Source organism: Sphaerodactylus townsendi, linkage group LG10 (genome assembly GCF_021028975.2).
Source record: "Sphaerodactylus townsendi isolate TG3544 linkage group LG10, MPM_Stown_v2.3, whole genome shotgun sequence".
In the NCBI taxonomy this organism is placed as follows: Eukaryota; Metazoa; Chordata; class Lepidosauria; order Squamata; family Sphaerodactylidae; genus Sphaerodactylus; species Sphaerodactylus townsendi.
Genome location: NC_059434.1, coordinates 13,751,466 through 13,773,673, shown reverse-complemented (window position 1 = coordinate 13,773,673; position 22,208 = coordinate 13,751,466).

Here is a 22,208-nt window from a genome sequence, read left to right as displayed (position 1 = left end):
TCCTCCCCTCTGCCACTCCCAGCTGATTTTCTTTCATGACAATATTTAACCACATGTCCCTGCCAGTTACTTCATTGGCACAATCCAGTTTAAGCACAAATAAGATTTTCACTGCATTTGATGCTTAACTTTCTGCATCTGTATATCTTAAATAATTCAGAACATGATTCCGATCCCATGACTCTCTGGCCTCAAGTACAGACACTTGATTTTCAAAACCTTTAAGCAAAGCCTCCAGGATTACAGAAATCACATCATCCTCCCAAACTTTTCCTGCTGCCCTGACTTGCATAACCATATCAACCATCCATTTCAAATGCTCATTCAAATCGTCCCTTCTTTCAGTCTTGCACTGTAGAAAAATTCCTTTTTAGAAGTCTTATTTTCTTTACTGATTTTTCATAGTGATTTTCACACTGATTTTTCACACTGATTTTCTTCCTAGCCTTTCCAAAGATCACCAGCAGATTTGAAGCTCATCATACAGGTACTCTCCTCATCCCCTATTCTGGAAGCCAGGAGATAGCATGCTTTGAAATCAGCCATTTTAAATAGTTCCAACTCATGGGGATTGGGGGGCATTTCTTGCTCAATTGCTTGGGTGAGATTCTGAATAACAAGAGCATGCTTCCTACAAAATTGCCAGATCAAAAAAAATTTGCTCATCCAACTGAGGGAGAGCAGGTAGAGAGGGACTCCTTGCCAGGGCATATCGGCTTAGGGTTTGTACTGCACTGCATGTTTCTTGCAACTGGGTTAGAGGCACTGACTGAAGCTTCTTCATCCAACATCTTGCTTCTTTAGGAACTTCCTTTATATAAACAACTCACTTTGCATAAAAGAGAAAAGAATATGCCATGGAAACCTCTGTGCCCTTAACCCACAGGTGTCAAACTTGTGGCCCTCCAGATGTCGAGCCCTTCAGGGGTGAGGCGGCTTATAAATCCCATAATAAATAAATAAATAAATAAATAAATAAATAAATAAATAAATAAATAATGTTATGGACTACAGTTCCCATCATCTCCTGTCAGCATAATGCTGGCAAGGGATGATGGGAACTGTAGTCCATAACATCTGGAGGGCCGCGAGTTTGACACCTATGCCTTAACCTTTTGGTGTTGCAATGTATTAGCAGAGTGAATATTAGGGCAGAGATGTGAGATGTTTTATAGAACATTATGAGATAACAAATGAATTTACGCTGAATATCAGATCAGCAAACTCTATCTATGCAAGTGCTCAGTCTGGATGTCTGTTCCATGTAGATGTACCTGTGTATCTGCCCCTCTTCCTTTCTTGGGAGAAAAAAAGGGGGAGATCTTTCCAGAAGCTCATGTGATTCTAGGAAGGTGACTTCAGCAGTTAACTCTTGCTTGACTAAACGAACCAGGCATTTGTAAAATCCTAACAACGAGGGAGAATGATGACCCAAAAAAGCAATAGCCTCATCATGCCAGATTTCTTCCCAAAGCAAGAAGAGCTGCCAGCTTCTCTTCTGAAGATCTCCAGGGGAATTAAATTATGCTGTTCACTGCCTAGAAGTCTCTAAATGCAAGCTAAAGCAAGCTAAACAAATCTCACTAAGTGCAATTGTATGCAAATACAAAATAGGAACTTGCCAGAGATCTGCTCCTCTCTAAACATTAAAATCAAACTGAATTAGTTGGAACAAGAATATGACCAATGGAACTATGGCATCATACAGCCAAAGACTTTGCTCAGTTACAATCTTTGACATAGGTTTTCAGAGGGAACTATCTCTGCAATATCCAACATGACATTCACTGGTTCCAATGCAGATGATGAAAGCCACACAATGGGGCAACCCACATATAAGGCTGGACTTTTGAGATAATCAACAGACTCCCCAAGTATTTTTTAAAAAAATGATTTTGTAAATTAACCAGCATGGTGTAGAAGTTAAGTGTGGTGGACTCTAAGGCTTTTTCTGCACGGTCCAAATTCAGCACCCTGGGGACAGCAAAAACACCATCCCCAGGGAGCTGTTCTAGCGTGGCGCAGCTGCTCAAGAGTCAAGCTGCTCTCGCCTTCCTCCCTCAGCAGTTGCTGGAAGAAGAAGTTTCCCAACCTCGCTCCCTGAGCGAGGTTTTTGGGAAACAGCGGCTTCCAACCGCTGCCATGCGAATGGCAGCGGCTGGAAGGTGCCATCCCTCCCCCCTTTCCCAATCGACTTACCTTCCCTGCGACCGTCCGGCACATCGCCGAGGCCTGGGGACATGCCCCCCTGCCCTGCAACTCCGGAGCGGTCGCGCAGGGCAGGGGGTGTGTCCCCTGGCCTCACCAACGCGCCGGAAGGTCGCAGGGAAGGTAAGTCGATTGGGCGACAGCGCAGCATGGCGCCGTCTTCCCGGTAGTTTTTGGGACCGTTCGTGTGAATGGTCCCGGGGGGGTTGGGTCAGCGTCATGTACGCCGACTCAACCCCCAGCGTGGCCATGTGGAAACGGCCTAAGAGAACTGGATTTGAATCCTCATTCATTCCCATGAGAGCCAATCTCTAACCTGGTGAACTCCCCAGTTGTACATATAAAGTTTTCTGGGGGACCCTGGGCCACTCAAAGTTCTCTCAGGAATTCAGGAGGGAGACAGAGACAGATTTATTGTTTGTTTATTTATTGTTTAGTCTTATATACCGCCCTATCCCCGAAGAGCTCTGGTGTGCCTGTGTTGAACCACCACATGACATCACTTCTGGTACAAAACTGGAAGTGGTGTCTTCTCTCTAGACATCTGACATCACGTGTTGGCAAACACATTCTGCCTCCCCTCCACTGTCCCGTGAAGGGATGACAAGGCATTTCTGGGGGCAGGGTCTCCTTTTACAAATCTGCCCTCCCAAGTTACACTGGAAAGGTGCTGTCATTGAAGTCCACAGGACCAACCAAACAAGAAAAACTACAACCACAATAGACTCATCGACGAGAGGAAATAGTATTAAGCCTCCCTGGAAGCAACATCTGTAATAACACCATTTTTCTAGCTCTAAAGACTTGAGAATACCTACCTCTAATGTAGTTGCTAGATACCAAAAGCAAAAAAGTAAAGCCTACTTTGCAACTCTGGCACTGGACGCCCCTTACTGAGAGAGATCTACTAGAGGTGGGTTGTTGTGCACAAGAGAGTGACTACACCCTTCGGGGATCGGGCGGTATATAAATCAAATAAATAAATACATACATACATACATACATACATACATACACTGCCATTCCTGGTTCCTTTACCATTGCTTGCCTCTCTGTAGCGACCTTAAAGGTCCTTGGTAGTCTCCCATCCAAACGCTAATCAGGGACAACTCTGCTTAGCTTCAGATATCTGACAAGATTGGGCTAGCCTGGGCCACCCAGGACAGCCATTCCTGGTTCTTCCACCATATAAGCTCACCACAGAGGGTATGTAATCATGGTATTGGACTAGTTTTGTATCTAAAAACCAGTTCCTGTGCAGACAGGAGAAGGAATACCTTCTCACTGGCTCCCAATAAATTCCACAGAACAAAGAAAGCAGGCTTCAAAAGAGAATATCAATACTGCGGTGAGCCAAATCACATCTGTGTTCAGAGTTGACTCAAAACATCATTTGAATAAAAGGTTGGCAGTAGTCTGCAATCCAAACTGCCTCACAAAAGAAGAAGAAGATTTTGGATTTATATCCCCCCTTTCTCTCCTGCAGGAGACTCAAAGGGGCTTACAATCTCCTTGCCCTTCCCTCCTCACAACAAACACCCTGTGAGGTGAGTGGGGCTGAGAGAGCTCAGAAGAGCTGTGACTAGCCCAAGGTCACCCAGCTGGCGTGTGTGGGAGTGCACAGGCTAATCTGAATTCCCCAGATAAGCCTCCACAGCTCAGGCGGCAGAGCTGGGAATCAAACCCGATTCCTCCAGATTAGATACATGAGCTCTTAACCTCCTACGCCACTGCTGCTCCAAAAGACAGCACTTTGGTTCATGACTGACTGGGAAATTTGACAGGGGCCTCATCATTTTTCCTGTGGCAATTTTTGGGTAACTGAATCCACTGGCAAAATCAGAATTTGCAGAGTCGTATGGTCCGAGTGTCCTCTAAAGCATCTTTATTTGGTTTGGCGTATTTTACCAAGCCTACTGATTAATTCCTAATCGTCTGGATTATTCCAGCAACTGCACTGGAACCATGCAGTGAAGTAGTTCTGAATCATAAGTGACGATTAGCCAGCTCTTTGGCTATGTTATTGCGGTTGAGCAAACCAGGGATTAGGTGAGATGTCACATAAAAGCAAGTAATTAAAAACAGGCCTGCCAAAATTGTGTTTAAAATAGTCTCGAGTACATAAGCTGCACACCTACAGCCTTGAAATATTAAGGAGTCCCTGTGGGCAGTTTATGAACCGTGGCTTTTCAAGTGTCTCCACCTACACAGGTCTTCTTTTGCCAAAAAATGTACATAATTAAAGCTACATCTGGCTACTCCTGCTTGATTGCTTCTGCACATTGCTTTTGACTCCCACCCTAAATCACAACGTGACAGTTTGACAGCAATAAATAAGTTTCAAACCTTCGGGTATAGCTTTTTTTTTTTAAGTACTCATTAACGGATTTTGTAAGAAGCCACATCTCAAATAATGCTTAATGAGAGTTTCTTTGCAGTGACTAGAATTATGGAAAGATTTCAGACAATTCGTGGCTCTAAGCACCTGTAAGCTCCTATGGAACCATGCAAATTGTGTGTGCATAGCGATGTATGTGAATTAAGCACTCACCTTTTTTTCAGCGTCTATGATACTTTAGAGACTAATGTGCATACAAATTAGAGGATTTGTGTACACGTCTGTACACATAAATGTCTAGCTCATGTCTGAGTGGCAGAGGTTTATCTGGTGAACAGTTTGAAAGTGCATTATTCTGCATGTGCAGAATGAGCCAATGTGTTTCCACACTCCTACATTCCTTCAGGGTGACCTTGGGCTAGTCACAGTTCTTTGGAGCCCATCTCAGCCCCACCTACCTCACAAGGCATCTTTTGTGGAGAGAGGAAGGGAAAGGAGCTTGTAAGCCACCTTGAGTCTCTTTACAGCAGAGAAAGGTGGAATATAAATCCAAACTCTTCTTCTGCATGCATATGATGCTAAAGACACCTGAGAATACCTACCTCTTCTTAGTATTGTGTGACAGAGGGGTCTTTTTTGAACAATAAAATTGTCAGAAATATTTGGCAACCGAGAGGCTTTTTAAAATACAACTTAAAATGGTTTTATTTGCCTCCTTTGTGTTGGATTTAAATGTCAGGTTAGCAATTCTTCAGTGACAGGGAATGCAGATGGTAACATTTTTTAAGAACTTTGTGGTTGAAAAGACCCGTACAAAAATATAAAACCAACATCAAATTAGTCCGCACATCAAATAAAACAACAACAACAATAATCGACCCAATAAATCCAAACATTAAAAACAATTGGTGTCCAATAATCCCTGATTTTTTTTCCCTAAGCTCCTCTGTTAAAAGTTTTGCTATCACCAAGATGATATGAGAACTTCGTACAGGTCTGTACCAAATTTGCACTTAATCGTGTCAATAATGGAAGAATCCACCTGTGTTGCTCACATACATAGTGACTGCAAATTAAAATAATGTGCAACCAGGGGTGAATCTAGGCAAACTGGAGCCCGGGGACAAAATCTGAGTTTGATGCCCCCCCACCCCCACCCCAGGTATGGACGACCACCCTCCCCCACAACGACCAAACAATGATTTTTTGCACCAGCTCACAAAACACCTCCCACCACCAGCAAAATATACATGGCTTTCTCCCCACCAACTCTCTTTCCTAATTGTGTCCTCACACCAACCCTATGAGGTAGGTTGTTAGCCTCAGAAAGAGCTCCAAGCCAGTGCAAGTGGGAATTAACTTTTAAGCATGTAAATCTCTCACAAGTCTCCCCCCATCTGAAGGTTTACCAAGCAAACGTCAGCATCATCTCTCACAAATCACCTCCTACCCCCAGCAAAACAGGCATGGCTCTCTCCCCACCACTTTCCTAATTGTGTCCTCACACCAACCCTGTGAGGTAGGCTGCTAGCCTGAGAAACAGCTCCAAGCCAGTGCAAGTGGGAATTAACTTTTAAGCATGTAAATCTCTCACAAGTCACCCCCCATCTGAAGGTTTACCAAACAAACATCAGCATCATCTTCAGTTCTGCTGCTGCTTCTGGGCTCCCTGCTCAGCTTGCCTTTTCCTGTGCCTGCCGGCGCCCGGCTGCCGGGGAGAAGGCTTCTGAGTAGTGCCACACTTCATTTAAGGCGAATAAGGCATGCTGGGTTAGAGGGAGGGGAGGCAGAGCTCCCCAGTCCTGCTCCTGGGAGCCCAGTGGGACTTTTCCCCACCCCCTGGACACTCCAGGCCACCGTACAGAGTGGGCGGGGCTACAACAGGCACTGGGAGCAGTCAGCTGCCTCTGTGCCTGCTTGCTAGGGCTTGCTCAATCCCTCGCTGTGTAGGAGGATGTTTTGGCGCCCCCCACGTGACCTCAATCGATGCGCCCGGGGACAAGGGGTACCCCATGTCCCTAGGCAGGAACACCAGTGTGTGCAACAGGGTTTCAGATTCCTGAAGGTTACAAGAGCACAGTCTAGAATGATATGGGATTCCTGCATAACTACCTTGGAAAACTTCAGATGGAAAGGCATTTAATCTGGTTTTGGTGAACAGCCAGCAATAAACAGATAATCTGTGTGGTAGAAAGACATAGTGTAGGCGCAGAAGAAGGAAGAGAGGAAGAGAAAGTAGAAAGAGGGAAAGAGAAAGTAGAAAGAGAGAAAGAGAAAAGGGTTTTAGATTCAACAAGAAAGGATTATTTCTTCCTTCCCTCCATTATGTTTCCTATAATGGAGAGATGGCAACCATAAAGCTGCTGACCAAGGAAATCATGCAGGCCTTAAACCTATTCTTTTACTGCTGCTAGCTTAGCCTAATAACTCCAAAAATGGACCTTTGTTCACAATTACACAAAATGTGCAAGCTAAACTGTTTTCAAGATCCCGTTGTACCCAAAAGATACCTTAAAGTTGCCCTTTGTTTTCCTGAGACAATAAGGAGGCCTATGAGAAAGTTCAGGCTCTTTGTGTAAAACATAGGGCAACTAGAAACATTAATGATAAGAAGGAACAAGGGTTTTTGATTCATATAACGACAAAGAGCGAAATGCTGACATCTTCCAATGGGGATTCTGGACAACCCCAAAGTGCTGTGGGAACAGGGAAAATCTCCACCTTTCGTGTGATTGATTGATGATGTGGGCATTTTGGGGTGTATTCTTTGCTGCCATTTTGATATAGCTTGTCATTAATACTATAAAAGTGAGAACACACCGCCATTTTTGGTGTGGCTCCCCTGATATTGTCTTGCCCGCAGTTGGCCGAATAAAGATCTCTCTGATTTTATTCTGTATCGGCTTGAGCTTCTTTGAGCTTATTTTGTTTAACTTGTTACGTCGTTGTAACAATAGCATAGCTGATGTTAAAGAAGGAGGAAGAGTGAATTGTAACAGAACAATACAACTGAGAAGTTTGAGATGGTTAAGTTCAAGTGATACATTGTGCTTCCAAATCTATGAAGGTGTTTCACATACAAGTGTTTGAATCTTTTTCTACTGAGAAGTCTTTCTCTTGGCTGTCTGTTTTTTTAAACTTAAGTTTCTTTTACACAATGCTTCTTTACTTGTAGGTGTAGGACCATTTTCCCAGTTTTTCTCTCAAAGTGGCCTAGGGTTACTCAGTTTATAAAGATATCTTTCTTATTAAATGCTTAGGAATTGCTCCATAAACCTTAAGCTATTTCCCCAGGATAACTGGTTATGGAGCCTGTCCTGATCCAAAAATCCAAAACGAGTTCCTTTTCACTCCTGAGAAGAATCCTCCACCAGGCAGTTTACAGCTTGCACAGCTGATTCCAAATTCTGCCTAAATTTCTCTCTGAATCAACTGTCCCTTCTCAACTGTCAGAGTTCTAACTGCCACTCTCAGAATTTTCAAATTCCCTGTCAATTATTGAGGGAGGGGGAAATTTCTATGACTAGGCTAAGTCCTTGGAATGATGGGCTCATTCCGCACATGCAGAATAATGCACTTTCAAACTGCTTTCAGTGCTCTTTGAAGCTGTGTGGAATGGCAAAATCCACTTGCAAACAGTTGTGAAAGTGGTTTGAAAACGCATTATTTTGCGTGTGCGGAAGGTTCCATGGAGTCCCTCAGACATGTAAACTGAACTGTCCCACCGGAGCAAATGTCTGATCTGGCAAAAATGTAGTTACTGGCATGAATCTCAGTCAGAGGAAGCATCTTCACAAATGTATCATTGTTAACAGCCCTTTTTAGGAGGGAGGAGAGTGAGATGAAGACCACCAGATAGTACTTCATCTTTCCACATTTCTTCATAATTTCCAAACCTGAGCCTCCATTGGTAACTTAGGCTCATTCCGCACATGCAGAATAATGCACTTTCAAACTGCTTTCAGTGATCTTTGAAGCTGTGCGGAATAGCAAAATCCATTTGCAAACAGTTGTGAAAGTGGTTTGAAAACGCATTATTTTGCGTGTGCGGAAGGGGCCAGTATTACAAGATCTCTGCATCTGGCATACTCACACTGTCAGCTGAAGGCTCAGAATGCATAGATTTGCCTTCTGCAGCCGAAAGCAGTTGACTACCAGGGGAAAAAATCCCAAATAAGAAAATATAAGCAACTCCAAATAATGTGAATTACATCCAGAATTTATCTTGGGTTGGCATCCAGTGTACGGGTTGTCTTGAAGCAAAACAGAGTTTTCCCTGTTTGCATTGGTTTATTTATATTTTGTCACCAGCTCAGGCTTAAAGCAGCATTCGGAACATCTTTTCCCCCTTCCCCGTTTTCCAAAAACCACAGCCCTGTGAGGTGGGTCAGGTCGAGAATGTGTGACAGGTTCCAGGTCACCCAGCGAGCGTCCGCAGCAGAAGTGGACATTTGAGCCAAGGTCACCCAAGATCCTAATCTGCCACTCTAGCCACTAAACCCCCGTTCTAAAAATATACAAGATACGTAATGTTGCTATTAGCTGTGAATTCATTTTGGGTTTCTGAATTTAATTTGCAAAGTAATTGCTCAGTCAGGGCATCTAAGACTTTTACCAAATTGTCTGATAGTTAAATTTTATTTATTTATCAGTCTTATAGACCGCCCCTCCATCCCCTCCCTTGCATTCCACCCCTCCCTCCCCTCCCCTCCCCTTGCATGCCACCCCTCCCTCCCCTTCCTCCCTCCCCTTCTGTTGCATGCCACCCCCTCCCTCGCTTCCCTCTCCCTCCGCTAGGGTGGGCCATATCCAAATGCCGGGCCCCCTCCCTCCCCTCCCTTGCATGCCACCCCTCCCTCCCCTACCTCCCTCCCCTTCTGTTGCATGCCACCCCTCCCTCCCCTTCTTCCCTCCCCTCCCTTGCATGCCACCCCATGAATTTCAAACATGATTTGGCTGCTGGGTCTTTTCCCCAGTGTGCCATAGCTTAGTAATGACATCACTTCTCACATTTATGACCCAATGGGAAAAGTTCTTGGCACTGTTCGTCAGACATCATGATTATCATCTTTGGAAATACATAGAAAGGCTCATGCCTCTGGAACCACATGGCTTTTGGTGGTGCTATATTTCCTGTGAATGTGGAGTGCACTGCTCAATCAAAACAGCTGCATACCCTATTTCCCCGAATATAAGACATCCCCAGAAAATAAGACGTAGTAGAGGTTTTGCTGAAGTGTGAAATATAAGGCATCCCCCGAAAGTAAGAGGTAGCAAAGTTTTTGTTTGGAATCATGCCCGACGAACAGAACACAGAAAAATAAGACATCCCCTGAAAATAAGACATAGCGCATCTTTGGGAGCAAAAATTAATATAAGACGCTGTCTTATTTTCGGGGAAACACGGTACATTCAAAAGGAGACAATATGATTTTTCACTATTATTAATATTTCCAGAGGGATTTTGCTCCCCTTTGTACTTTAAATCAATTTCTTCTACAATCCATTGACCTAGGTTCAGCTGCGCAACACGGTTGTTCAGTTATCAAGCATTTTAAACAATATAATTTTTTTAAAATTCCTTCAACAGCCAGGAACTAGAATCAATGGCTACTTATACACACGCACACACTCCTTTTTGCAGAGTAAACATTATCTCCAGCAAAAGAGCAAGTTAATCAAATCTTCTACCAAATGACCTGTAAGATCACTGAGAAAAGGACAATTTCTTCTGTAATTCCATTATAATACTGACAAAATATCAGTCCATAGGATGCAGTTTCTAATTCTTAGGGGCCATGGGGACAAAAAATGATTGTATAAAGAACATGGCAAAATGTTAAAGTCCCCTTCTATATTTAGGCACAGATTACTGGTTCTCTTAAGTAGTAGAAAATGTACTGTCTAAAGAGGGCAAAATCTGTGTACTCTAGCATGTTCTGTGTACTCTAGCATGTTCCGATCACTTACAGCATGGTCTAGTGCAGTGGTTCTCAATCTTCCTAATGCCGCGACCCTTTAATACAATTCCTCATGTTGTGGTGACCCCCGACCCTAACATTTATCCATTTTACAGATGGAGAACACTGATGCAGAGAGGCTTAGGTGACCCCTGTGAAAGGGTTGTTCAACCCCCAAAGGGTCCCGACCCCCAGGTTGAGAACACCTGCTCTAGTGGTTAAGAGCAGGTGGCCACAGCTGCAGCGCCACAGCCTTGGCACCCAGCTCACGGATGGGACAGACTATCACTTCAATAAAAATTAAATAAGAAAGGGGCCTGCAGGGTGGCTGTGAAGGTCCATGCTAGCCTGCCTGCATGGCTAAGCAGCAAAGGAGATAAGGGGAGAAAAACCTATGAAGAAGAAGAAGAAGAGTTTGGATTTATATCCCCCCCTTTCTCTCCTGCAGGAGACTCAAAGGGGCTAACAATCTCCTTGCCCTTCCCCCCTCACAATAAACGTGAGGTAGGTGGGGCTGAGAGAGCTCCGAGAAGCTGTGACTAGCCCAAGGTCACACAGCTGGCGTGTGTGGGAGCGCACAGGCTAATCTGAATTCCCCAGATAAGCCTCCACAGCTCAGGTGGCAGAGCTGGGAATCAAACCCGGTTCCTCCGGATTAGATACACGAGCTCTTAACCTCCTATGCCACTGCTGCTCCATGCCTCCATGCAAAGGCACAACAACAACCCGCGTTGTTTTCATGGGTCCATCTGCTGCCTGCACGGAGGCATGCAAACACCCTGACAGCAGCATGGATTGTTTACTCCCAACTCCAACTAGGCTTGGAAATGGGCACACCAAATCCCGGATTCAGCCTGAATCTGGGCGAATTTGGGCGTATTCGGGCCAAAATCGGCCCGAATATGTCCTGCCCGAATATGAACAAATCTGAATGCAAGGCTTTTTTTTGGTATTTTTGGTGTTTTTTGGTGTTTTTAAGCTATCAGCACCAAAATTTCAGAGTCTCATCCAGAGTCTGTCCTGATGATGCCAACTGAGTTTGGTGAACCCAAAGTTATGGACCCGGGAAATTACAGGCCAGTCAGTTTGACATCTGTTCCTGGTAAATTAGTAGAATCTATCATTAAAGATAACATTATAAAACATGTAGGAAAGCAAGCATGGCTTTTGCAGAGGCAAATCCTGTCTTACAAACTTACTAGAGTTCTTTGAGGGTGTAAACAGGCATGTGGACAGGGGTGAACCGGTGGACATTGTCTACTTGGATTTCCAAAAGGCTTTTGACAAAGTTCCTCACCAGAGACTGTTGAGAAAACTCAGCAATGAAGGAATAAGAGGGGAAGTCCTCCTATGGATTAAAAACTGGTTGAGAAACAGGAAACAAAGAGTGGGTGTAAATGGGAAGTTCTCACAATGGAGAGATGTCGGGAGTGGTGTCCCCCAAGGATCCGTTTTGGGACCAGTGCTCTCAACTCCATTCATAAATGACCTGGAAGTAGGGGTGGGTAGCGTAGTGGCCAAGTTTGCAGATGATATCAAATTATGTAGGGTGGCTGGTGAACCACAAAGGATCATGGCGAGCTCCAAGCCGGACCTTGATAAATTAGGTGAGTGGCCCGCAGAAATCGCAAATGCAGTCTACCGTAGCAAACATGTAAAGTGATGCACATAGGGGCAAAAAATCCAAACTTCACATACACGCTACAGGGGTTAAAAGTATCAGCCTGGTGACCAGGAAAGGGATTTAGGCGCCTGAAGCTGACAGTCTCATGGGAAATGTCAACCCAATGCATGGCAGCTGTAAAAAAAAGGCAAACTTCTATGCTGGGGATCATTAGAAAAGGAATTGAGAAACCGTGGTAGATTGTCATGCCTCTTTATATAAAGCAGTGGTGCTGGACTGCACTTGGAGTACTCAGTGTCCAGTTCTTGGTCTCCCTGATCTCCCCAAAAAAAAGGGATATTGAGGAGATAGAAAAAGTGCAGAGAAGGCAAACGGTGGGATGATTATTGAGGTGGACTAATCACCTTTTCTTATGAGGAGAGGCTGCATACTGGGACTCTTTAGCTCTGGGAGAGGAGGCGGCTGAGGGGGGATATGATTGAAGTCTACAAAATTATGCATGGGGTAGAAAATGTTGACAGAGAGAACTTTTTCTCTCTCTTCTCACTATTAGAACCAGGGGGGCATGTACATTGAAAAAATGCTGGGGAAGAATTAGGACTAATAAAAGGAAACACTTCTCTCACACAAACGTGTGATTTGGGTGTTTGGAATATGCTGCCACAGGAGGTGGTGGATGGTGGCTCACTAACCTGGATAGCTTTAAAAGGGGCTTGGACAGATTTATGGAGGAGAAGTCGATTTATGGCTACCAATCTTGATCCTCCTTAGTCTGAGATTGCAAATGCCTTAACAGACCAGGTGATCGGGAGAAACAGCCGCAGAAGGCCATTGCGTTCACATCCTACATGTGAGCTCCCAAAGGCACCTGGTGGGCCACTGCGAGTAGCAGAGAGCTGGACTAGATGGACTTTGGTCTGATCCAGCTGGCTTGTTCTTATGTTCTTATGTTCTTATGACCCACAAAGTGGGTGCCCCCATCCCCGATTGTTTCCAATGGTAGCTAACAGGAGATGGGGACTACCAGATGAACTAATCTCTGTTGCCTGGAGACTAGTTGTAAATCAGGACATCTCCAGCTACTCGCTGGAAGTTGGCAACTCTACCTCCACCACACCAGAATACAGCTATTGTTAACCAAGATATCAGACATGTGATCCCATCCAGCTGCGGAGACAGTCGTGAAAGTCTTCTTCTATACACATGCAAGTTCTAGCTAGACAAGGACATATAAACTTACAGTATTTGTTACAGCAGTAATAGACTGAAAATGAAGAGAAGAGTTTTTGGATTTATACAAGTTTCTCTCCACTATAACAAAGCAGCTTACAAACTGCTTCCCCTCCTCTCCCACAACAGACATCTTGTGAGGTATTTGAGGCTGAGATAGTTCTGAGAGAACTAATAATAATAAGCCTTTATTTGGCATAACAATAATCATAACACAATAAAAAACCTGAGATAAAAGGTATACAAATACAAAGGTTTAAGATAAAAGGTATACAAATACAAAGGTTTAAGATAAAATATAAATTATTGATTGTGCATCACCTCCAGTAAAAATTGTGCAACCAATTCACAAGTTTCATTGTCAGAATTGTCCAGAAGAAAAGGAAGTCTACTTGATTCTTCCATTTCACTAGGTATCCTAGAAAGAATGTTGGAATATTTTGATCTGATATTAGCAGATTTAGGGCAGCAAAGCAGTTGATGTGCCAATGTTTCAATTTGTTGTTCACCACAAGAGCATACCCTTTCGCTCATTTCCAAGTTGTTAAATCTACCACGCAATAAAGCCGGAGGGGGGAAAACATTGAAGCGAAAGCAAGTGTGAGGGCTCTTTCTCTCTGCATTGGATTAGTCAAAAAAATACAAATAGGGAGCCATCCTGTTTTGATATAGGGTATTGGAAAGATGTAAGGTGAACAAGTTTTATAGCAGCCCTAAATAAATTAATCCATTCGCTTTCCAACAATTTTTGTTTTAACAAGTTGTAGATCTCTGAACTAGATAGCTGGAAAAAGCGAAGTCGAGAGATATACCAAGTGATTCTAAATCTTTCTTTCGATCAGAGAGAACCATGGATTAGCCTGGAGTATCAGACACAAAGTAGGTGAATCAGCTGACAGTGCTCATCATGCGAGAAATGCAGGTGAAGCCAAAATTTAAAAGCTCTCAACCAAGCCCTATAAACTAGAATGAATTTTGGGCCCAGTTCTAAACAGAGGGCCGTGATACGGTACACAATTTGGCAGGCCCATAATTTTCACGGAAAAATTTGGATTGGACAGTATTCAAGGAGTCAAGTCAACTGCTTGAGCCAGATAGGTACTCCATAAAGTAACTGGTAGCTTCTATCTTAGAGTTAAAGATTTTTAGTGCTGCTGGGACAAGGGAGCGGCCCTTTCCATAAAAGAAGCTGCAATGGCAGAATAACTGATGGTGTAGCACCTGCAATAGCAGCTTTTTTGTGGGGGGTAAATCCAGGAGAGGTTATAAGAAAATGTAATTCCAAGATATTTGTATTGGTTAACCCTTGCTCCACTGGCACCCCCTTTATTAATCAGCCCAGTTATGTTTTTTTTGTATTGTTTGGCAAAGATCAAAAATCTTGGTCTTTTGATAATTGATGACTAGTCCGGCTATCTGTAACAGTAATTGCTCCACATCTATTCAGCAGTCGCACTAAGTCCAACTTTTGAGCTGAGATAGAAGGATGGTATCATCAGCATATAGAAGTATTGGAATATGCCTTGAGCCTAATTTAGGGGCATGGTTATTAATTTCCAATAAGGCTGATGGAAGGTCACTCAAAAATAAATTGAAAAGGGTTGGTGCTAACACACAGCCTTGCCTCACACCTTTAAAGGTAGAAATAGAATCAGTCATGAGACCTTCACGTGAGCACTTAACTCTGCAGTTTGTGTTGGTATAAAGTTGCCTGATTAGAAAAAGAAGTTTATTGTCTATTCCTTGTATAGCCAATTTATTCCAAAGACGTTCTCTAGAGACTGTGTCAAAAGCTGCCTTCAAATCAATGAAGGCAGCATAAAGTTTGCTTCTTGGACTTTTGGAGTAAACTGTGACTGGCCCAAGGTCACCCAGCAGGCTTCTGGTGTAGGAGTGGGGAAACAAACCTGGTTCACCAGAGTAGAGTCTGGTGTTCATGCGGAGGAGTGGGAAATCAGTTGAGAGTCCGCCTACTCTTAACCACTACACCACACTGGGATTGTCTACAGTATGTTTTAGGAATAGTTTTTTCTTGATATGACATGGTTTCGGTGGATTACACGGCAACCCACTTCAAGCTAAAGCAAATATAGTTTTTAATACTGAATTAAACAAACAGCATTACCAAAAAGTTAGGGTAGCATGTAGAAGGAAAAGCCCGAAATGTAAATGATCATGGGTTGTAAATGTTTAGAATATTATGAAACTGTCAACAGTGACTTACTTGATAAAGATGACGGGCGACAGCTACTGAATGAGTGCATTTACAGGGCAGATGGGGAAAGAAGGTGGAAACTGCAACATGGAATATCAGGACTCTGAAAAAAAATTAGACATTCTTGTTTGTTGTTTGATGCTGGTGACCACTGAGAATGGGCATAATTCATGAACAAGAATACAGCTACACTTGAGATAGAGGATCTGTTCGAGGATTGGGGCTGTAATGCCTAGGAAATGATCATTAACTCTTCTCCCCTGCACTGCATACCCAATTAAAATAGCCCCCATTGATTGCTTAAGTCCTAGCAGAGAAAAACATAAGCACAATATGGGCATTTGGCTTTCCCTCCTGCAGTGTTAAGTGAAACCCAGAATTGGGGAAATGACACAAAGGCAAAATCCTCCTGTTCCCCTGTGCCATGGGCCTAAATTCACAGCAGGTTTCCTTTTCGCTGTTTTGTACGATTCTCATATACAAGGCTGTTTTGCCCTCATGAAAAGAAATTAACAGCGCAGAGAGAATATAGGACATTGCATTGTTTGAGGGTTAAGAAGCTGTGTGCCGATTCGTGGCACTACCGTTCTTCAATTGCATCGCTTCGGAACGGAGACGGGTACAATGTATTGTCGAGGTCTTTCACGGCCAGATTCAACTGGGTTTTCCAGGCTGCGTGGCCGTGGTCTGGTGGATCTTGTTCCTAACATTTCGCCTGCATCTGTGGCTGGCATCTTCAGAGGTGTATCACAGAGAAAAGTCTGTTTCACACTGCGTCAAGGGCCCCTTCCGCACACGCAAAATAATGCGTTTTCAAACCACTTTCACAACTGTTTGCAAGTGGATTTTGCTATTCCGCACAGCTTCAAAGAGCACTGAAAGCAGTTTGAAAGTGCATTATTCTGCGTGTGCGGAATGAGCCACTGTGTCAAGGGCCCCTTCCGCACACGCAAAATAATGCATTTTCAAACCACTTTCACAACTGTTTGCAAGTGGATTTTGCTATTTTGCACAGCTTCAAAGTGCACTGAAAGCAGTTTGAAAGTGCATTATTCTGCATGTGCGGAATGAGCCTAAGTGAGAAGGGAAAGTTTATTGTGATATACTGTACGTGTATTATATATTTTAGCGTGATATATATTGGAGACAGGTACGTTTGGATGTTTCCCTGCGTCCAACGTCCCTTGCATAGAAAAATCAAGCTTGTCACAGAAGTTTCTTGTCTCATCTAGCCTCTTAAAAGAAAACAGTTCCTGAGTTGATAATCTTGCCATTTGCAGACTCACAAGGAAGACATACTGATTACGATTAGAATAAAGGTTTTAAATCTCCGTGTGAAGATTACTGCAACTTACTGCAAAATGGCTGATGGAGGCAAAAAAATTTAGTCATGGTAATTCAAAGGTATGATTTTCCCCTCATCTAGTTCAGATTTATTAATGCTAAAAAAGTTACATTTTATTTTGCAGCATAATATATGCTGAGCAACACATTTTGCCAAATTAATGAGGTCATTGGTATTTTCATTTTTGCAGTCTAGCAGGAACAGTTAATTCACCATTATGCTTAGGTTGTCTAATGCTTAAGCAGATCACAGGCTTGTATTTCGCCTGCATATACAAGCTTATTCAAAAATATTTATTCAATACCTTCCCACTAAATATCCTCAAAGAGGTATCGAGCTTTCAATGTTTCCCACTGAATTCTGTGAATGAATGAACAGGTTGGAATGTAAAACACAGCAAGGGTGCTAAAACTGACCTCACATATTGGGACCACCACAGGGGTCTAAATAAGACCCCTTCTGCCCATGGAGAATCATGCACTTTCAATCCACTTTCAATGCACTTTGCAGCTGGATTTTACTGTGCAAAATAGCAAAATCCACTTGCAAACAATTGTGAAAGTGGACTGAAAGTGCATTATTCTGCATGTGCGGAAGCGGCCTCAGAATATACTGTCTTACTGTCATTCACTAGGTACGATGGTCAAGTAAACAATACTAGGCCTTCGATACCTCAGGTCCCAATTTGTCCAATTCTGAGGGTCAACGTAACCTGAGAAATCATGATTGCAAACTGTGGACTCTAACCTGGAGAACTGGATTCAATTCCCTCCTCCTCCACATGGAGTCTGCTGAGAGACCTTGGACTAGTCACAGTTCTTTGGAACTCTCTCAGCCCCACCTACCTCACAAAAAGTGTCTGTTGTGGGGAGAGTGAGAGGGAAAAGGAGTTTCAACTGCCTCTTACAGTTGAAAAAAACAGGATATAAATTCCAACTCTCCCTCTTCTTTGCAGCACTCCTCCCGCATTCTGATGGGCATATACAGGCTCAGAAATCACCATTATTTCATGTGGCTGACAAAGGAAACCATGACTCTTGAAAACTCAAACCCAGGAAAACCTGTTGGTCTTTAAAGTGCTACTCAACTCAACTCTTATATCTTTTTGCACTCACGCAGCTCCATAGAGTTCTTTCTTCCCCCATCCTGCATCACTGCTCTGTTCGACAGTCAATTACTGAAACCCGTCACAAATCTTATAAATCAGTCGTCGGTATACTCTTTTAAAAAATTGTAATATTTGGTGTTTATTTTAGTCTTAAGTGAAGGTCATGGCTGCCAATCTGATTGGATCAGCATCATTTAAGAACATAAGAACATAAGAACTAGCCTGCTGGATCAGACCAGAGTCCATCTAGTCCAGCTCTCTGCTACTCACAGTGGCCTTTGGGAGCTCACATGCAGGAGGTGAAAGCAATGGCCTTCTGCTGCTGCTGCTCCTGAGCACCTGGTCTAAGGCATTTGCAATCTCAGATCAAAGAGGATCAAGATTGGTAGCCATAGATCGACATCTCCTCCATAAATCTGTCCAAGCCCTTTTTAAAGCTATCCAGGTTAGTGGCCATCACCACCTCCTGTGGCAGCATATCCCAAACACCAATCACACGTTGTGTGAAGAAGTGTTTCCTTTTATTAGTCCTAATTCTTCCCCCCAGCATTTTCAATGAATGCCCCCTGGTTCTAGTATTGTGAGTATTCTAGTATTGTGAGTATTCTAGTATTCTAGTATTTCTGTTTTGCAAGGACCCCGTGCAAACATGTTCAGCAGACTTGAAGCTGTTCAGAGCCAAACTCTGCTGACCCGGAGATCTCTTCCCACCTGATCAACATAGTATGTCTGACTATTGAATGCAATTCCCCCCCAAAGAACACACCACCTCTTTGCAGGAGAGCAGGAATTTTGAAATCAAGCAGAATGAAACTGCTTCTCCTTATGTTAAATGTCATATTGGCAAGGATAATCGTCCTGCCTGAATGCAAAGAGTGTCTTCTTTTTTTAACTTTCTCTTTTTTTTAACCTTCTCAATCTTGGAAAACACTTCCCCTGTAGGACCCGGGACCCAACTACCTTTAAAAAAAAATTTTTTCACCGAAGGATAGGACACAAAATGTTTTAAATTAAAAAGTCTTCCTGTGAAAGTGGGAAAAAATAACAATTTTCTCTTTCTCTGTACAGTCCTGCCACTTGTGAGTGCCTGCCATTATAATTTATGTCGGCCTTCGATTCCCATTTCCTTCCCGGCAAGATAACGTAAAAGATCAGCTGTGCCCTGCTGCGATAATTCGTGCAGATCATGAGAAATTTGATAGACATGACAACAGGAATAACCTTCAAATTGTTCCCCTCTCCGTGCTAGCTAAACATACACACACACACACCAAAAGAATGGGTCCTTGGAACCACGGTGCCTGAGGTGCGGGTTACGGAAAGGCCTCAGCCACTTCAGAAAGCCTTATCGGACCACCTCATGGCGTGAAGCCAAAGATTAATCATGGGGGAAAGGATGTTTGCTGTGAGTGACACTGTTGTAGCGCTGGAATGATAGTGTGAAGCAGAAAAGAACTACCTGCGAGAGCAAAACAAACAGGAGACGGGAAGCAGAGACAGTCAGGGGAGTGTTTTGAAGCAGTTTCTTGTAAAACTTGGGAGAGATATCCTTTGGAATAAAGCTGTACAAAAGATGCTAGACAACATCATTGGATCCTTTCCCCCTTTTCACCGCATGCTCAGCTGCCACATTACAAAAGAAAATAACTATGCAGTGGTTAGGATGTTAGGTTTTGAGTGTGGAGATCTGCAGTCAAGTCCCTACTCCATCATTAAGCTCAATGGTGACATTAGCCCGATCACCTTTTTTAGGCTAACCTACCTCACAGGATAAATTAGAGGGCTGAGACTATGTATACTACCCTGAGCTCTTCAGAGTAAAAGAAGGATAAAAGCTACAGAAATGATTTCTCTCTCTCTTTTGGGTTATTATCAGAAGTGTCTTCTCTCAGGCTGACCAGCGGTTGAGGTCAAGGGGACTTTCTTACAGGCGGAGCCCTGGAAATCACTTGTTGCTCCAACTAGTAAACAAGGGGGGGAAAGTGGGGTGCTGTGTGGTTTCCGGGCTGTATGGCCGTGTTCTAGCAGCATTCTCTCCTGACGTTTCGCCTGCATCTGTGGCTGGCATCTTCAGAGGATCAAGGGGGAAACACTTTAATAAGGACACTTATTAAAATACAGGAGTCAAAATCCTTGCCTAAAATCCCTAACTTTGGCACATAATGTGGAACATCTATCAAAGAACACTAGGTCTCAGTTGGACATTGTGACTCATCAGTACCATTGTCCTTGGAGGGAGAAATAGTTGGTATGCAGCAGTGGCGTAGGAGGTTAAGAGCTCGTGTATCTAATCTGGAGGAACCGGGTTTGGTTCCCCGCTCTGCCGCGTGAGCTGTGGAGGCTTATCTGGGGAATTCAGATTAGCCTGTGCACTCCCAACACACGCCAGCTGGGTGACCTTGGGCTAGTCACAGTTCTTCTGAGCTCTCTCAGCCCCACCTACCTCACAGGGTGTTTGTTGTGAGGGGGGAAGGGCAAGGAGGTTGTAAGCCCCTTTGAGTCTCCTACAGGAGAGAAAGGGGGGATATACATCCAAACTCTTCCTCTTCTTTAAAGGCTTTCACGGCCAGAATCACTGGAGTGTTGTGGGGTTTCCGGACAGTATGGCTTTGTTCCAGTAGCATTTTCTCCTTACGTCTCACCTGCATCTGTGGCTGTCATCTTCAGATGATCTATTAATTGGTATGCTATTAATTGAAACTAATCACAGAGGTGGCAAACACAATGGGGAAGGCAGGTGCAAGCAGGAATCATGATATATGGATATGGATGTGAGAAAGGATAGCAGATGGAGTACAGGCAGAGTAGGGGAACTGAAGTATAGAAGAGGTTTGAATAATGATTATATGGGCAAGGAGCAGAGACGTGTAGAGATTCTTTCTGGTTATTCATTTATTCAGACATTTATATGCCCTTCTCCCTACAAGGGAGACCCCAAAGTGGGGTCTCCTCTATTTTATCCTCACAACTAACATCCTTTAAGGGGGGTTAGGCGAGGATATTGTGACTGCCCCAAGGTCCCCCATTCAGTCTTCATGGCAGAGACAGAATTCGAACCAGGGGCTCTCAGATCCTAGGCCAACACTCTGATACACCATGCTGATCAGCAGAAGAAGCAGTTTCTAAAGGGGCAGTTAAGTGCTGTAGACTTATACTGGCTTTCCCCCCTTTTTTATTCTCTAACGCACAGGTGTCAAACTCGTGGCCCTCCAGATGTTATGGACTACAGTTCCCATCATCCCCTGCCAGCATGGTGCTGGCAGGGGATGATGGAAACTGTAGTCCATAACATCTGGAGGGCTGCGAGTTTGACACCTGTGCTCTAAAGTAACACAGTTCTTTTAGCTGTTCTCCCCTTCATTATTTAATTAGCAGATAACTGATGCTGGCAGGGGATGATGGGAACTGTAGTGCATAACATCTGGAGAGCCTCAAGCTTGACACCTGTGCTCTAAAGTAACACAGTTCTTTTAGCTGTTCTCCCCTTCATTATTTAATTAGCAGATAACTGATGCTGGCAGGGGATGATGGGAACTGTAGTGCATAACATCTGGAGGGCCTCAAGCTTGACACCTGTGCTCTAAAGTAACACAGTTCTTTTAGCTGTTCTCCCCTTCATTATTTAATTAGCAGATAACTGATTAATCAAGCGTCCGAAGAGTAGCCCTACTCCTATTGCAGCAATATGTTTTTTTCATTTTTCAAACATCCCCTATGGTCAAGTCTTTTGCTGCCAAGTGCCACGGTGTCCACTGTCCCTGTCTTCATTGCTGTGGTATCTCCAAAGCTACAGAGAGGGTGTTGAGCCCGTTCCAGCAAGAACTCATCAAGCTTGGCAGCAACGAAGCCAAACAATGGCTCCTGGCAACAAAGGCAAAATAGAAGGACACCGTCTTTTTCAATACCGTGTTGTTGGAAAGCAAGAAGGGATTGTGCAAAGAAACAGGAAAACCAGAAGACAGGAGAATAGAGGACAACAAAAAGACAATTAAGTGGTCAAACGACATCTAATTTTAGCAAGCTGCGCTTATTGTATTGGTCACCAGAAAGCTGGCTTACAAGCAGACCAGACTTGTCCAATTCCCTTCTCTTCAGTCCGGGTATTCTTCTCCTGACACCATTTCAGCAAGCTTAAACTGGGGAGTTAATCCACTAAAGCATTTTGCTGACTCATCAGCGG